The following is a 12,902-nucleotide window of genomic DNA, read 5'->3' on the forward strand; positions in this document are numbered from 1 at the left end:
GGCTAAATTGCCTGTTTCTGTGCTGCAGTATTCTGACTGTACAAACCTTTTTTTTTCCCCCCAGTATGCATTTTGTGTTATTTTGTGTTGGGTGTATGTGAGGTAGATATATAAATTGGCATTGGCATTTTATTTATTTCATTGTTGATAACTGCAAACTGCATAGTTAAATTGGGTTCTTATGTGGGCAGTGTTGCACTGAATGGTTTTGAATTTGCTGAATTTCTAGAATGTGAGTGTTCAAAAAAAAATTAGACTATTCTATCAACTAGGAACTTGTAGATGATGCAAAGGCTTTGAAGTATCGGGAGGTAGATTTCAAAGATCAGAGTATATTAGTGGTCGCCAACCCGTCGATCACGATAGACTGGTTGATCTTTGAGACTTTCCCAGTGGATCCTGAGAAAGAAAGAAAGAAAAATAAATACACAATACTGTTGAGAGATTGTCTCTGGGCTGCAGGGTTTTAGTTCCGTTCTTTCTGCCCAGTGCGCATGTGTGTAGCTCCCCTGCCACGTGCTGGTCCCCAACCACTGGGCCACAAGGAAACAATATGAGTCAGCTGCACCTTTCCTCATTCCCTGTCATGCTCACTGTTGAACTTGAACCAAAGTGAGGTCATTACCCAATTGCATCAGGGATTACTGGTTGGCCTCGGGTAACCGGCCGCCTCACTACTGGCTTGGAGTGCGGGCGCTGCCTCTAAACATGTTTAGCACACCAGGGGAACCTGGTGCTAAAATATTCACAGATGACCTAATTTGGGCTCAGGATTTCGTAAGTAGCAGAGCAGCTACCTCGCTGTGATCTACTGAAACAATCTTTTGTCAGCCGATAGATCCTACAAGAGGGGCGGACATGTCTTGTCGAACTCCTTGCTTGGTTGGTCGGTCGCTCTCTCCGGATTGTGATCGCCGCAGCCACAGTACAGGAACAGATGCACCTGGCCAAGGCGGTGGGCGGGCGGGAGGCTGGAGCTTGGGTCCAGAGGCTGTCTAATGAGGCAATGAAGTCCTCAAACCTGCTTCGGTACCTTGAGTCCAAGCACCCTGCACTTAAAGACAAACCTGCTGAGTTTTTTTTCCAGCAGAAAAAATGTAAGCAAGCAGGACAGTGGGTAAGTGCTGAGAGCAACATAAACTAAATTGCGGAATAGACTGGACATAAAGAACCTGCTTCAAATATTGTTGTATTCCCGTCATGTTTAACACCACCACCCCCCCCCCCCCCCCCCACCATCGGCCGGTCCGCAAAAATATTGTCAATATTAAACCGGTCTGCAGTGTAAAAAAAAAGGGTGGTGACCCCTGGTGTTCATACATTATTTCTACTTCCAGGTAGCAGGGTTTTTCTGCCCCGGTGCGCATGTGTGTAACTAATCGATTTGGAGTTGATCTTGCCTTTCACTAAGGCCGAGGTAGGGTGATCTTGGGCTTCAAAAGGTTGGTGACCACTAGAGTATATATATGTCACCAAATGCAACCATAAGATTATTTTCTTGTGGGCATACTCTACAAGGCCATAATAGAATAATAACTATAATATCAATGAAAGACCACATTAACTTGGGTGTTCCACCAGTGTGCAAAAGATGACAAACTCTGCAAATACAAAAAAGAATATAATAATGTATAAGCAATAAATATTGAGAATATAAAGACAGAGTCCTTGAAATGGAATCAATTTGGAATCAATCAAATTGAATGTTATGGGGATATTTCAATGATGGGGCAAGTGAAGTTATTTCCTTTGGTCATGAGCCAGATGGTTGAGGGGTAATAACTGTTTCTGAGCCTGATGGTATGAGTTCTGAGGCCTGATGGTAGCAGTGAGAAGAGAGCATATCCCGAGTCATGCAGGTCCCTAATGATTGATGCTGCTTTCCTGTGAAAATGTTTAATGCATATGTGCTCAATGGTAGGGAAGACTTTACCTGTGATGGACTGAGCTGTGTATACTATTTCTTGTAAGATTTTTTATTCAAGGCATTGGTGTTTCCATACCAGGCTGTGATGCAGCCAGTCAATATACTCTCTACTAAAGATCTACACAAGTTTGTGAAATTTTTAGACATCATGTTAAATCTTCGCAAACTCCTATGGAAGTAGAGGCACTACTGTGCTTTCTTCATAATTGCCCTTGTGTGATTGGCCCAGGACAGGTCCTCTGAAATTATAACACTGAGGAATTTAAAGTTGCTGACCTTTTGCACCTTTGATCCTCTAATGTGGACTAGCTCATGGACCTCTGGTTTACTCCTCCTGAAGTCAATAATCAGGTCCTTGGTCTTGCTGACCTTTTAGTGAGAGGTTGTTGTTATGGCAGTACTCAGCCAGATTTTTAATCTCCCTCCTATGTGCTGATTCGTCACCTCCTTTGTTTCGGCTTCTGACAGTGGTGTCGTCAGCAAACTTGAATATTGCATTGGAACTGTACTTAGCCATACAGTGATTAGTGTAAAGTGAGTAGAGCAGAGGGGTTAAGCTGAGCTGATGGGAATCATGGAAGAGGTCTTGCCAATTCAAACTGACTGTGCTCTGCAAATGAGGAAATAGAGGATCTAATTGCACAAGGAGGTATTGAGGCCAAGGTCTTGAAGCTTTTTAACTTTGAGGAGGTAATGGTATTGAATAGTGAGCTGTAGTTGATGAAGAGCATCCTGGTGTATGCATCTTTGCTAACTAGATGATCCAGGGTTGAGTAAAGGGCCAATGAAATGGTATCTGCTGTGCATCTGTTGCTCCTGCAGGCAAATTGGAGTGGATTCAAGTCACTTCTCAGGCAGGAGTTTTGATGTGTTTTATCACCAACCTCTCAAAACATTTCATCTCTGTGGATGTAAGTGTTACTGGACAATAGCCATTGTGACAGTTTACCTCGTTCTTCCTGGGCATTGATATAATTGAAGCCTGCTTGAACTAGCTGTGTATTTCATACTGCTGAAGCGAGAGGTTAAGGATTTCAGTGAATGCCCCAAACAGTTGAAAACAGCAGGTTTTTAATTCTTAACCAGCTAACCCAATTGGCCGGATGCTTTTTGTGGGTTCACCCTCCTGAAAGCTGCTCACATGTCAGCATAAGAGATTGAAATTACAGGATCATCGTAGTCTGTGGTAGTTTATGATGGTTCCTCCATGTTTTGACAGTCAGTGACCATTTGGAACCGAAGCTCTGTTGTTGCCCATGTCACTTGATTTAACTTTATAATAGATGATAGTATTCAAGCCCTGCCACAACTATTGAGCATCCTTTGATTCAAGTTTGGTACGGAAATGCCATTTGTCTGTGAGATGGCTTTCTGGAGATCATACCTGGACCTCTTGTAACATTCTTGGTCACCAGACTTGAATGCCTCTGATCTGGTCTTCGACAGATTACAAATCTCAGAGTTCATCCAGAGCTTCTGTTAGGGGATAATTCTGAATGAGTTTGTGGGACACGCTTATCTACAACTGTTCTTAATAAATCTCTTGCCTTAGGATACTTATCCTCTGGCTTGATCTTACAGCCATGCCATTTATGTGGTTGGTCCAATTGAATTTCTGGTCAATGTAGAACACCGTCCGCACGATCTCCTTGCAGCATTCTTTATTGTTACTGGTCACTGCTTAGTATTTGGTTAGAAGACCTCTTTAGTTCCTGATACCTCCTTCAAATAGCAAGCAGGATTACCATTCCCAGTTTCCTGGGGCTGGAGTGCATTGGGCGCTGACTATGTGTAATGCTTCAGTTTACTGCAGTAGGTTGCTTTGCAACTTTGCTCCTGGCTTCCTGGAAGAGGATTATTGCTGTTGTTTCCAGCTCTTTGGTTCTAGATTAATAATTTTAATACTTGTGCATGGTGAAACAAAATAAAATTGAGGTCTTAACATTTGTTTTTCAAAAACCATGTGATGACATTTTGAAGATTAGCTGGTATGTTTTTTAAAAAAAACACTGATGCCATTTGCTGCCTGTTCTTTCTGTGCTGTTCTGACTTCTTGAGCTTTGATACAAAACTGATATTCAAGCTTTCATGCATTTCTGGTCAGGCTTTGAGGTTTTAGTAACCGGAATATGGGGTTATAAAATATGAAAGCTCTTCAAAGGCAAATACAGCATACAATATAAGTAACGTGTGAAAATCTACTCTTGTTCTCATGATAGGAATCCGCCCAGTAATTTATTCATAAAAGTATTCTGAATGGTGCACTGCAGATTTGAAGAAATTTAGTCATGCTTGGAGATGATTTTTTTGTTTCTCTCTCTCTCTCTCTCTCTCTCTCAATTTGGTGCATTTGTTGCCACCTGATTCTTTAATTGTGATGTAGCTTGACAAATCATGTTTTAAGTAACCCCACAATACTGTTCAAAATTAGCTAAATAGGTATTTAGAATGTGCAAAAAAGACATGGGCATGTAATTAATTTTGAAATTAAATTGTTGATGTTATTTATAGGAATAAAAATGCCCACAGGCAATAACACATGTAGTTTGGTAATCTAATTAGACTGAACAGTTACTAGCTGGACTAATATCCGAAGCATATTATTCAGAAACAGGGTTAACATTCCTCCAAGCACGATGTTGCCATCTGTAATGTACTGGATTACTTTTCACAGCCAAGATGTTCTGAATAAAACAAAAACGGAAGAACAAATCTTTTTATTTTAAAGAATTAAGTGTTTGATTCTGCAATGTAACTCTGACATGATGGCTGGATTTTGTTGGATAGTGCCAGCTATGTATTGGTTCATTATTGTCATGTGTAGCAAGATACAGTGAAAAGCTTGAATTGCACACTGTTTTTAATAGATTAATTCATAACATAACACTTTGAGCTATAATAAGGTAAAACAATAACAATGCAGAATAAAGTGTAAAAGATACCAAAAAAGTACAGTGCAGGTAAATGGAAAAAGTGCAAGATCATGAGATAGATTGAGTCTGAGTCCATCCTATTGTACAAGAGGTCCGTTCAAGTGTCTGGTAACAGTGGGAAAGAAGCTGTTCTTGAGCCTAGTGTGCTTTCAGGCTTTTGTATATTCTGTCTGAAGGGAGAAGAGAGCATATCCAGGATGGGTGGGGTCTTTGTCTATACTTTGCTGCCTCATTAAAGTAGGCAGCATAATCAGAGACCATAGAGGGGAAGCTGGTTCCTGTCATGTGTTGAGCTGAGTCCACAACTTTCTGCAGTTACCTGTGGTCATGTGCAGAGCTGTAGTCATACCAAGCCATTATATAGAATTATCTGCAGTCCTTGTGCTTTTCCCACCTTCCAGCATTCAACTCCCCAGACCACCACTCCATAACATACTAAGGCCAGACACAGAGGCTTAATTTCAGTTGTTCTCTAAGCATCAAGTTTGTTAGTATGGTCTTGGGAGCAACAAGACTTGGGCCATGTATACAGAATCAAAGTTCGGTTTATTGTCATGTGTGCAAGTTAAATGAAAAAAATAGCATTAAATAAGCCAACATCCACAAGAAAACCATAACTTGCACATAAATTATATACAATGTTTGCAAGAAAGCACAATTAGAACAAAAGGTCTTTTGTATTGCAAAATGTTCATAATGTTGCTCTACTGGGGTAATGATTAGGGTTGTGCAAGTTGGTTGAAGAACTAAGTAATTGAAGAGAATCAGTTCTTGAACTTGGTGGTATGGGATTTGAGGTTTCTGTACCTTCTACTCAATTGTAGCAGTGAGCAGATGGTGTGCTGAGATGGGAGGGCTCAGCAGCAACTCGTGTAATCCAAAGGTAGGAAGGGATGTACCTATGAGTCAGTTCCACCAGTATCAGTGGCAGTTCCATTTTTCCCCCGAGCCCTAACTCCTGCCTGCTCCCCTGTATCCCTTCATGCCCTGACTAATCAAGAGTTTATCAACCTCGGCCTTTAGGGAATCCTGCACAAAGACTCCCAAGTGGCTTTGCATCTCAGATTTTTGTTTAGAAATATCTTTCATTTCTTCTACCAAAGTGCATGACCATATACTTCCCAACACTGTATTCCAACTGCCATTTCTTTGCCCGTTCTCCTAATCTGTCCAAGTCCTTCTGTAGCCTCTGTACTTCCTCAAAGCTATCTTCCCCTCCACCTACCTTCATATTGTCAAAAAACTTTGCAGCAAAGCCATTAATTCCATCATCCAGCTCATATAATGTAAAAGGAGGTGGATCCAACCCTTGTGGAAAACTACTAGTCTCTGGCAGCCAACCAATAAAGGTGCTGTTTATTCCCACTCTTTATCACTGCTTTATCCATGTTAGTATCTTTCTTGTAATAGCATGGGCTCTTGTTAAGTAGACTCATGTGGCACCTTGTCAAAGGCTTTCAAAAAATCCAAGTACTCAACATCAACTGCTGAGAGTATTGGGTTGAGTTCACTACCCTTGGAAGTTTCTTGAATTCTTGAGTATTCAAATTGTCATAACAGATCTTGATGCAAACGGCCAGAATGCTTTTAACAATACATCTGTGGAAATTTACAGAAGGCAAATCTGGGCTTTTCTTTCTGTCAAAGCTATCAAGGGTTAACTGTCTTTTAAAAACTACTAAAATTGAAGTCAATGGTGAAAATGTTAATTGTACAACTTAAATTATTTCATTTTTGTTTATTTTCTTTAACCTCACCTTTGCTGTTGACCAGCACTATTAAGTTCCTCATTGAAATCATTGCAGGATTTGAGCAACTCCACCAGTTTTGACCAGGTATCCAATAGTTTCCCCTGCAGTGATCTGAGATCCTTGTCTAAGCTCAGTGTAATTAATGTGTGAAGTTGTATTGTCATTGAGGTGCAATGCAAAACTTGTCTTGCATACTGTTGCAGATCAGATCATTACACCAGTGTATTGAAGTAGTAAAGATAAAAATAATAGAGTGCAGAAGGAAGTGCTAGTTATAGAGAAGTGCAGTGCAGTTAAAGAGATGCAAGATTATAATGACATGGAGTGAGAGATCAAGAGTCCATTTTACCATATTAGGGAACCAGTCAGCTGCATAGAAGCTGTTCTTGAGCCTGGTGGTATGTGCTTTTGAGGGTAGGGTGGGTAAGAAAAGAGAATATCCAGTATGGTTGGGATCTTTGATTATGTTGACTGGTTTACCAAGGCAGCAAGAAGTGTAGACAAAGACCTTATAGGAGAGGCTGCTTTCTGTGTGCTAAGCTGTGCCTACATCTCTGTGGTTTCTTGTCATCGTGGGTAGACCAGTCACTATCCCTAACAGTGATACATCCGGATAGGACGTTCTGTAATGCATCCGTAAATAAATAAATAAATTGTTGGGAGTCGGAAAATATGTCAATTTTTTTTTAGAAACCCGAAGCAGAGGCGTTGGTGAGCTTTCTTAGCTGTGGTGTCCATCTGGTTGGACCAGGACAGGCTATTAGTGATGATCTCTCCTAGGAGTTTGAAGCTGTCAACCCTCTTAACCTCCAGCACAGTTGATATAAAGCAGGTGCACCACTGCACTTCCTGAAGTCAAAAACCATCTTTCAATATGCTGAAGTTGAGGGAAAAGTTGTAATGATGCCACATAACTAGGCTCTTTATCACCTCCTTATATTCTTGTATCATCATTATTTGGGGTTCTTCTCACTATGGTGGTATCATACTCAAGCTTGTAGATGATTTTAAAGCAGAAACTGGCCATGTAGGTGTACGTCTATGGGAGCTAAGTAATGATCTGAGCACACAATCTTGTGGAGCATAAGCGTTGATTATAATCATACTGGAATTGCCTATCCTTGGTGAGAAAGGTCAAGGATCAAGTTGCAAAGGGAGGTGTTGAGTTCCAGTTCTAGGAGTTTGGAAATGAGTAAATCTGGGGATGTGGGGAAAATGTAAGATTCATGTAAGGTTAGTGTAATCTGATGACTGGACAGTACAGATATGATGATCCGAATGTCCTACTTTAATTCTATATATTGGTCTTAATGTTCACTTTTTTTTTGATGTTTCAGTGACCTGAAGCAGACAGTTCTATCAGAGAAGAACCTTGCTGAGTAAAGGAAACTAGTTAGTTATGAGTGATTTGGTTCCAGAGCAATTCCAATGTCACAAAACCCTTAATGGCTAATTGCTGCTGCAACAGCTGTTTCTTTAGTAAAGCATTTGATCATGTAGCAGATAGTCTAAGTAGGATTTTGACTCCCCCCCCCCCCCCCCCCAAATCTTTCGGGGACTTCTGATAAATGGCCAAGATTGTTAACTCTACTTGTGAAGATTACTTATTACTATTCATAATAAGTACATGAAAGGAAATGGGTAATGCATTTCTTTGAGCCTTTATACTATTGGTAATCTGTGAAACAGGATGGGTTGCATTGCAGCAGTTTTGTTTTTATTGTGTTGCCACCTTTTTAAGTGGCAGCTTTCGCAGGTAGCAGCAGTATGATAAAATTGAGAGTAGATGGAAGTTGCCTTAGAAAAATCAACAGTTTTATTTGTCAGGTAATCAGAATCAATTTTAATATCACTGACATATTTTGTGAAACTTGTTAGAAAAAATAATATTTTGCTTCTATTACAACTCCTGGGGATTGGAGATTATTTGCTTCTACTGTGGTTTGTAGGTTCTGATGTGGTTAAGGCCAGTGTGGGAACTGTAAACACTTCTACAGAAGAGGGAAGATGATGGGCTATGTGGATGGGATAGAGTATGTGTCAGTCTGTTTCTTCCATCACTTAGTCTAGAACTCAATGTACTCCAATGAATGGCCTTGTTTCTCATTACCATCTAAAATGCTATTCCTCTATTTGGCCATGGGCCAAAGATGCCCAGGAGTGGGTGAAGATTTTGCATTTCTTTGAGGCTTTGAATTCTTGAATTCAAAATTCTTGAATCCTTTTGTCTGTCCAAGAAGAATCTCCCCAGGATAAAGTTTGGGATAAGAGTGCCTATTTTGAGTGATGGTGTCAGGCATGTGAGCAGTGAGACTGAAAGAATGTAACTAGGGCCTCTGAGTGTTGTTGGCTTGGGTGAGGACACTTTTTTTTTGCTTGTACTCCAGTAATTTGACGAATTTACTGAGACAGCATTGGTGGTAACTCGCTAATTAAGCAATGTCATCAATGCTGAAATGTATGGGAGGGTAATGATCTCCAAACTGTTGCCAAAAAGGCCATGAATTTTGTGCCAAATATGACACCTTGATGTTCCAAAAAGCTTTTCTCATAACTGACCAAAATCTATGCCGATGCATTCAAGGTGGTGAGCAGTTTCATTATTGATGAATGCCTTCATTGAGTGAGTGCTTAAGATGTGGTAAGTGGTCCACCCTTTGCAGGCGTGAACCTTTATTTTTGGAGAGGCAGTGTGCTGCAGAGGAAGGCGAGTAAAGGATTTTTGTTTTGCAGGTGTTGAGTACAAGTTCCATCCTCTAGTGCACTTCAGTTCTACTGCTTTGGTCTGAATAGTATTGGTTCTTTTGTTCTGAAGGTTTGTTCCAGTCCTATGAGATGTTTGTTGGAAGTGAAATACAATTTTGTGGCAAGGAAAATTCAGCAGAAGCAGCAATGATGTATCCTTGATGACAGTAATCTTCACCTGGGAGTGATTTCCATTGTAGACCCATTAGTAAATATTACAGCTTCCATGATAATGAAGACGCATATTTCTGTCAGCAGCTGAGTTTATGATGGATGTTTTATTATCCCTCCAGAATGATGGGGTCAAAGTTTCTTACATGATTAAAAGAAAATGGTGGCTGGCACTGCTCCCAGAAATCTTTTTTTGCATTGTGAATCGTGTTCACTATACTGGAATGGAGACAATCTATGCTGCATTTGGAGCCAGTTGTTTGATTGTTTGGAGTAGAATTTTGAGGATTTTGATTTTTTTTTGCATCTGGTGAACATTGGAGAGAGCCCTCTGTAGTTGCCAGTTGTCCACTTGTCACCTTTCTTGAAGATTTCTGTGATTTCTGTGTCGTTTTTCTGAGGTGTCCTGGGATATCCTCCTGTTCTTAGATATTGGTAATGAAGTTGTAGATTTGTGACTGGAGTGTTCATTTCAGTGGGCATTTCTGCTCCTGAAACTGTATTATCATTGAGTTAGATAGACCTTTTCAACTTATTGATCAGAAGTGATGGCAATGTTGGCCCAGACTTGCTTCTTGGTGATGAAATCATGTACTCTCATATAAAAGACAGAGTACCAATTAGAGAGCCCTTTAAAATGCTGCTTCCAGTGGGTATTAATTGGGTCTATCAGTACAAGAACTCAGAACCTGCGGATATAGTAGCTGTTAGTGACTTACTGAGCTGCCTTTGTTCACTCTCCTTCCACCGTTTGTTCTTTATGTGCCAGATACCTGTGAAGAGATTTTTGGCTTCTCTAACAAGAAGTACCAGATTTAAAGTGAATTAATTGTACATGTAAGGTATTCGTGGATTGGAATTTCTGAAATTCCTCATGGAAAAGGATCAAGTTTCATGGTCACCCAAGGCAGATGTCTAGCAGAAATATTTTCATTAGTAAATGTCACTGGTAAAATTAACTTTTTTTTTGCCCATCTCCAAAACCAGTGACTTAATAATTAATAGAGCAGGTGCAGTGACCACCTAAGAGAAGAGATAAACTTTGAATGACAGTTGATAGCTTTAGAGTTTAATTACTGACTTAATCCAGGCTTCAAATAATCAAAGTGCCATAATATTTCAGTGTGCATTCTCAAAGTTTGAATTAATATTCTTGAAGCACAATTCATTGCAATGCTGCTTACTTTAGCTGCAGCATTGTTTTACGATGTTGATGTTATTTTGTTTGAAATCAGAAACAAGTTCAATATGGTGAATGAGTTTTTTTTCAATCATTATAATTTGAGTAGGCATGAAGTTGAAATTATGATTTGAAAAATCAAAGATCTCAATTATAAGAAGGAACAGTAATACTTGGGTTACTATTCCAAATTTAACTTGACCATTCTTTGGATTTAATATTATAATTAGATATTAGAAGACACTAGAATTGTTCAGATTTATGTACTGGTTTTTGCTGGCCATTGACAAAGAAGTCAAGATCTTGCAATTTGCTTAACTATGAAGTCCTCAAAATCTTAGAACTGTGCAGAAATGAACTGTCATATTGATATCCTGTAGTTTGTGAAACTAGACAACATGTCTTAGCAAAGTGTAATAACTAGTAACCTTCCAACCCAATGATGTGTTCTAAATTTGTACATTGTGAAAGTAATCTGAGCACAAGTAGGAGCTGAAATGCATAGTGCTTGGAGGGATTGCAAATATTATGATCGCTGTCTGGGGTCAATAATTGTAGTAACTTAATTTTATTCTGCAAGCCCTCAAGGAAGTCACAGAATTATTATTTGATCAGATATAGAAGGGCATTGTGTGTATTCAGCAAAACAACCGTCACCTCCATTTCAGAAGCGTAAGTGCAGAACTAAAACTTTGTGGAAAAACAATTAATAAATGTATGATATGTTGACTGTTTTATGATAGAGATATTGCCTTAGGTTTGCTTTTCCAGTGGGGATTGTCTTAATGTGCTATTCATTTTCAGAGGAAAATTTAGACACAGCTAATTTCAAAACCTTAATTCAACATATTGAGAATTCATCTTTAAACTTTTTTGTAAATATTTATCTTTGAATTTTTAAGAACATTCTTTCACTATCGATATGATCATTTTTGCAGCTTTGAATAAAAGACAAAGGTATATGACATTTGCCTATGCTGCTTGAGTTGTACTGTTAGATCAATTTCAACTATCACAGGATATTCTATACATAAAAAGGAAAAGTTCCATGCCATTGTTTCTATAATTTTATTTCTTGATAGAGTTCTCCCATAGTATTTTTTTAAACAGTTGCTAAATTAAAATCTTATCAATTAATGGTTTAAGCCATTAATTTAGCATTTTTGGTCATTGCCTAGTGAGGCTGAAGTCATGTGGTAGAGTTTCATTCACCATGAACAGCCACAGCAAAAACTGTCCTTCAGAATCATGGTGGTATATCAATATATTCTCTGTTTTGTAACAGTTCGCTCCTGTTTTTAACCAAAAGTGGAAAATAAAAGGAAGAGATTAAAAATACATAGTCATCTCATCATTTCTTATTAATTTGACATATAGCATTGTCTAAAATTGGTAGCATTAATACCTGCCTAGAAATTGAAGTATCTTTGGTGTGCCTGCACATGGCTGTGCATTGTGCAAATGCCTTATCAGTATCCTTGCAAAAGCTCAAAAGTTGGCCAAAATCAGTTTGAAATGACATTAAGCTGCTTCAGTTCTGGCAACAATGTTTTCCCATAGGACCTTATCTAATTTAGCTTATTTCTCTACACTTTGTTGTAGAATATTCAGAAAAGCAATCTGATAGAAGGTCCTTATTTTCATGCTAACTGCACACCAGCAACACAGACTTTGGTAGACACAGAGTAAACAAAGTTCACAGAGGAAAAGGAGGCAGTTCCTGCAATCATTTGTAAAGGGACAGGGAAGTTTGGATCATTGAGAACCATGATGGGAGGAAGGAAGGCCCCTTGTGTTGTGAAGACCAGGAAATGTATTGAGCCCACGAAAAGAGCCTGGCAGGAAGTGGCTGTAGTAGTCTTCTCTGTGAGTGAGGATCTCTACACAAAGGAATAATGCAGAGGGAATCTTCATGTCCTCTCAAACTACCTCGGAGATCACTCTGCACTTGCAGGGCATTTGTGCAATAATATGATTTCTGAGTTACTTCTGTTGTCATGATTGTGGAACTTCCAGCACCAATTTAAGATATGGATGGAAATAAGAATTGTTAAAATATAAAGAAAATGTCAGACATTCATAAGTTAGCAGGTGGAAATGCATTATCCAGTTTTGCATTCGGCTCAGTTTTTTTTCATCTGGACGTTGATTGCCTACTGTGACTAAAACTGAATTTGTGCAATATAATGCAAAAA

The 12,902-nt window shown here is 39.2% G+C and overlaps 1 protein-coding gene across 4 annotated transcripts in view; it reads left to right on the forward strand.

Annotated features, from left to right (window-relative positions):
- Window positions 1–12,902, forward strand: part of LOC132395881 (lysine-specific demethylase 2B-like) — a 208,606-nt gene that overhangs the window by 31,169 nt on the left and 164,535 nt on the right. The gene's annotated exons all lie outside the window — the stretch shown is intronic.

Source organism: Hypanus sabinus, chromosome 6 (assembly GCF_030144855.1).
Source record: "Hypanus sabinus isolate sHypSab1 chromosome 6, sHypSab1.hap1, whole genome shotgun sequence".
In the NCBI taxonomy this organism is placed as follows: Eukaryota; Metazoa; Chordata; class Chondrichthyes; order Myliobatiformes; family Dasyatidae; genus Hypanus; species Hypanus sabinus.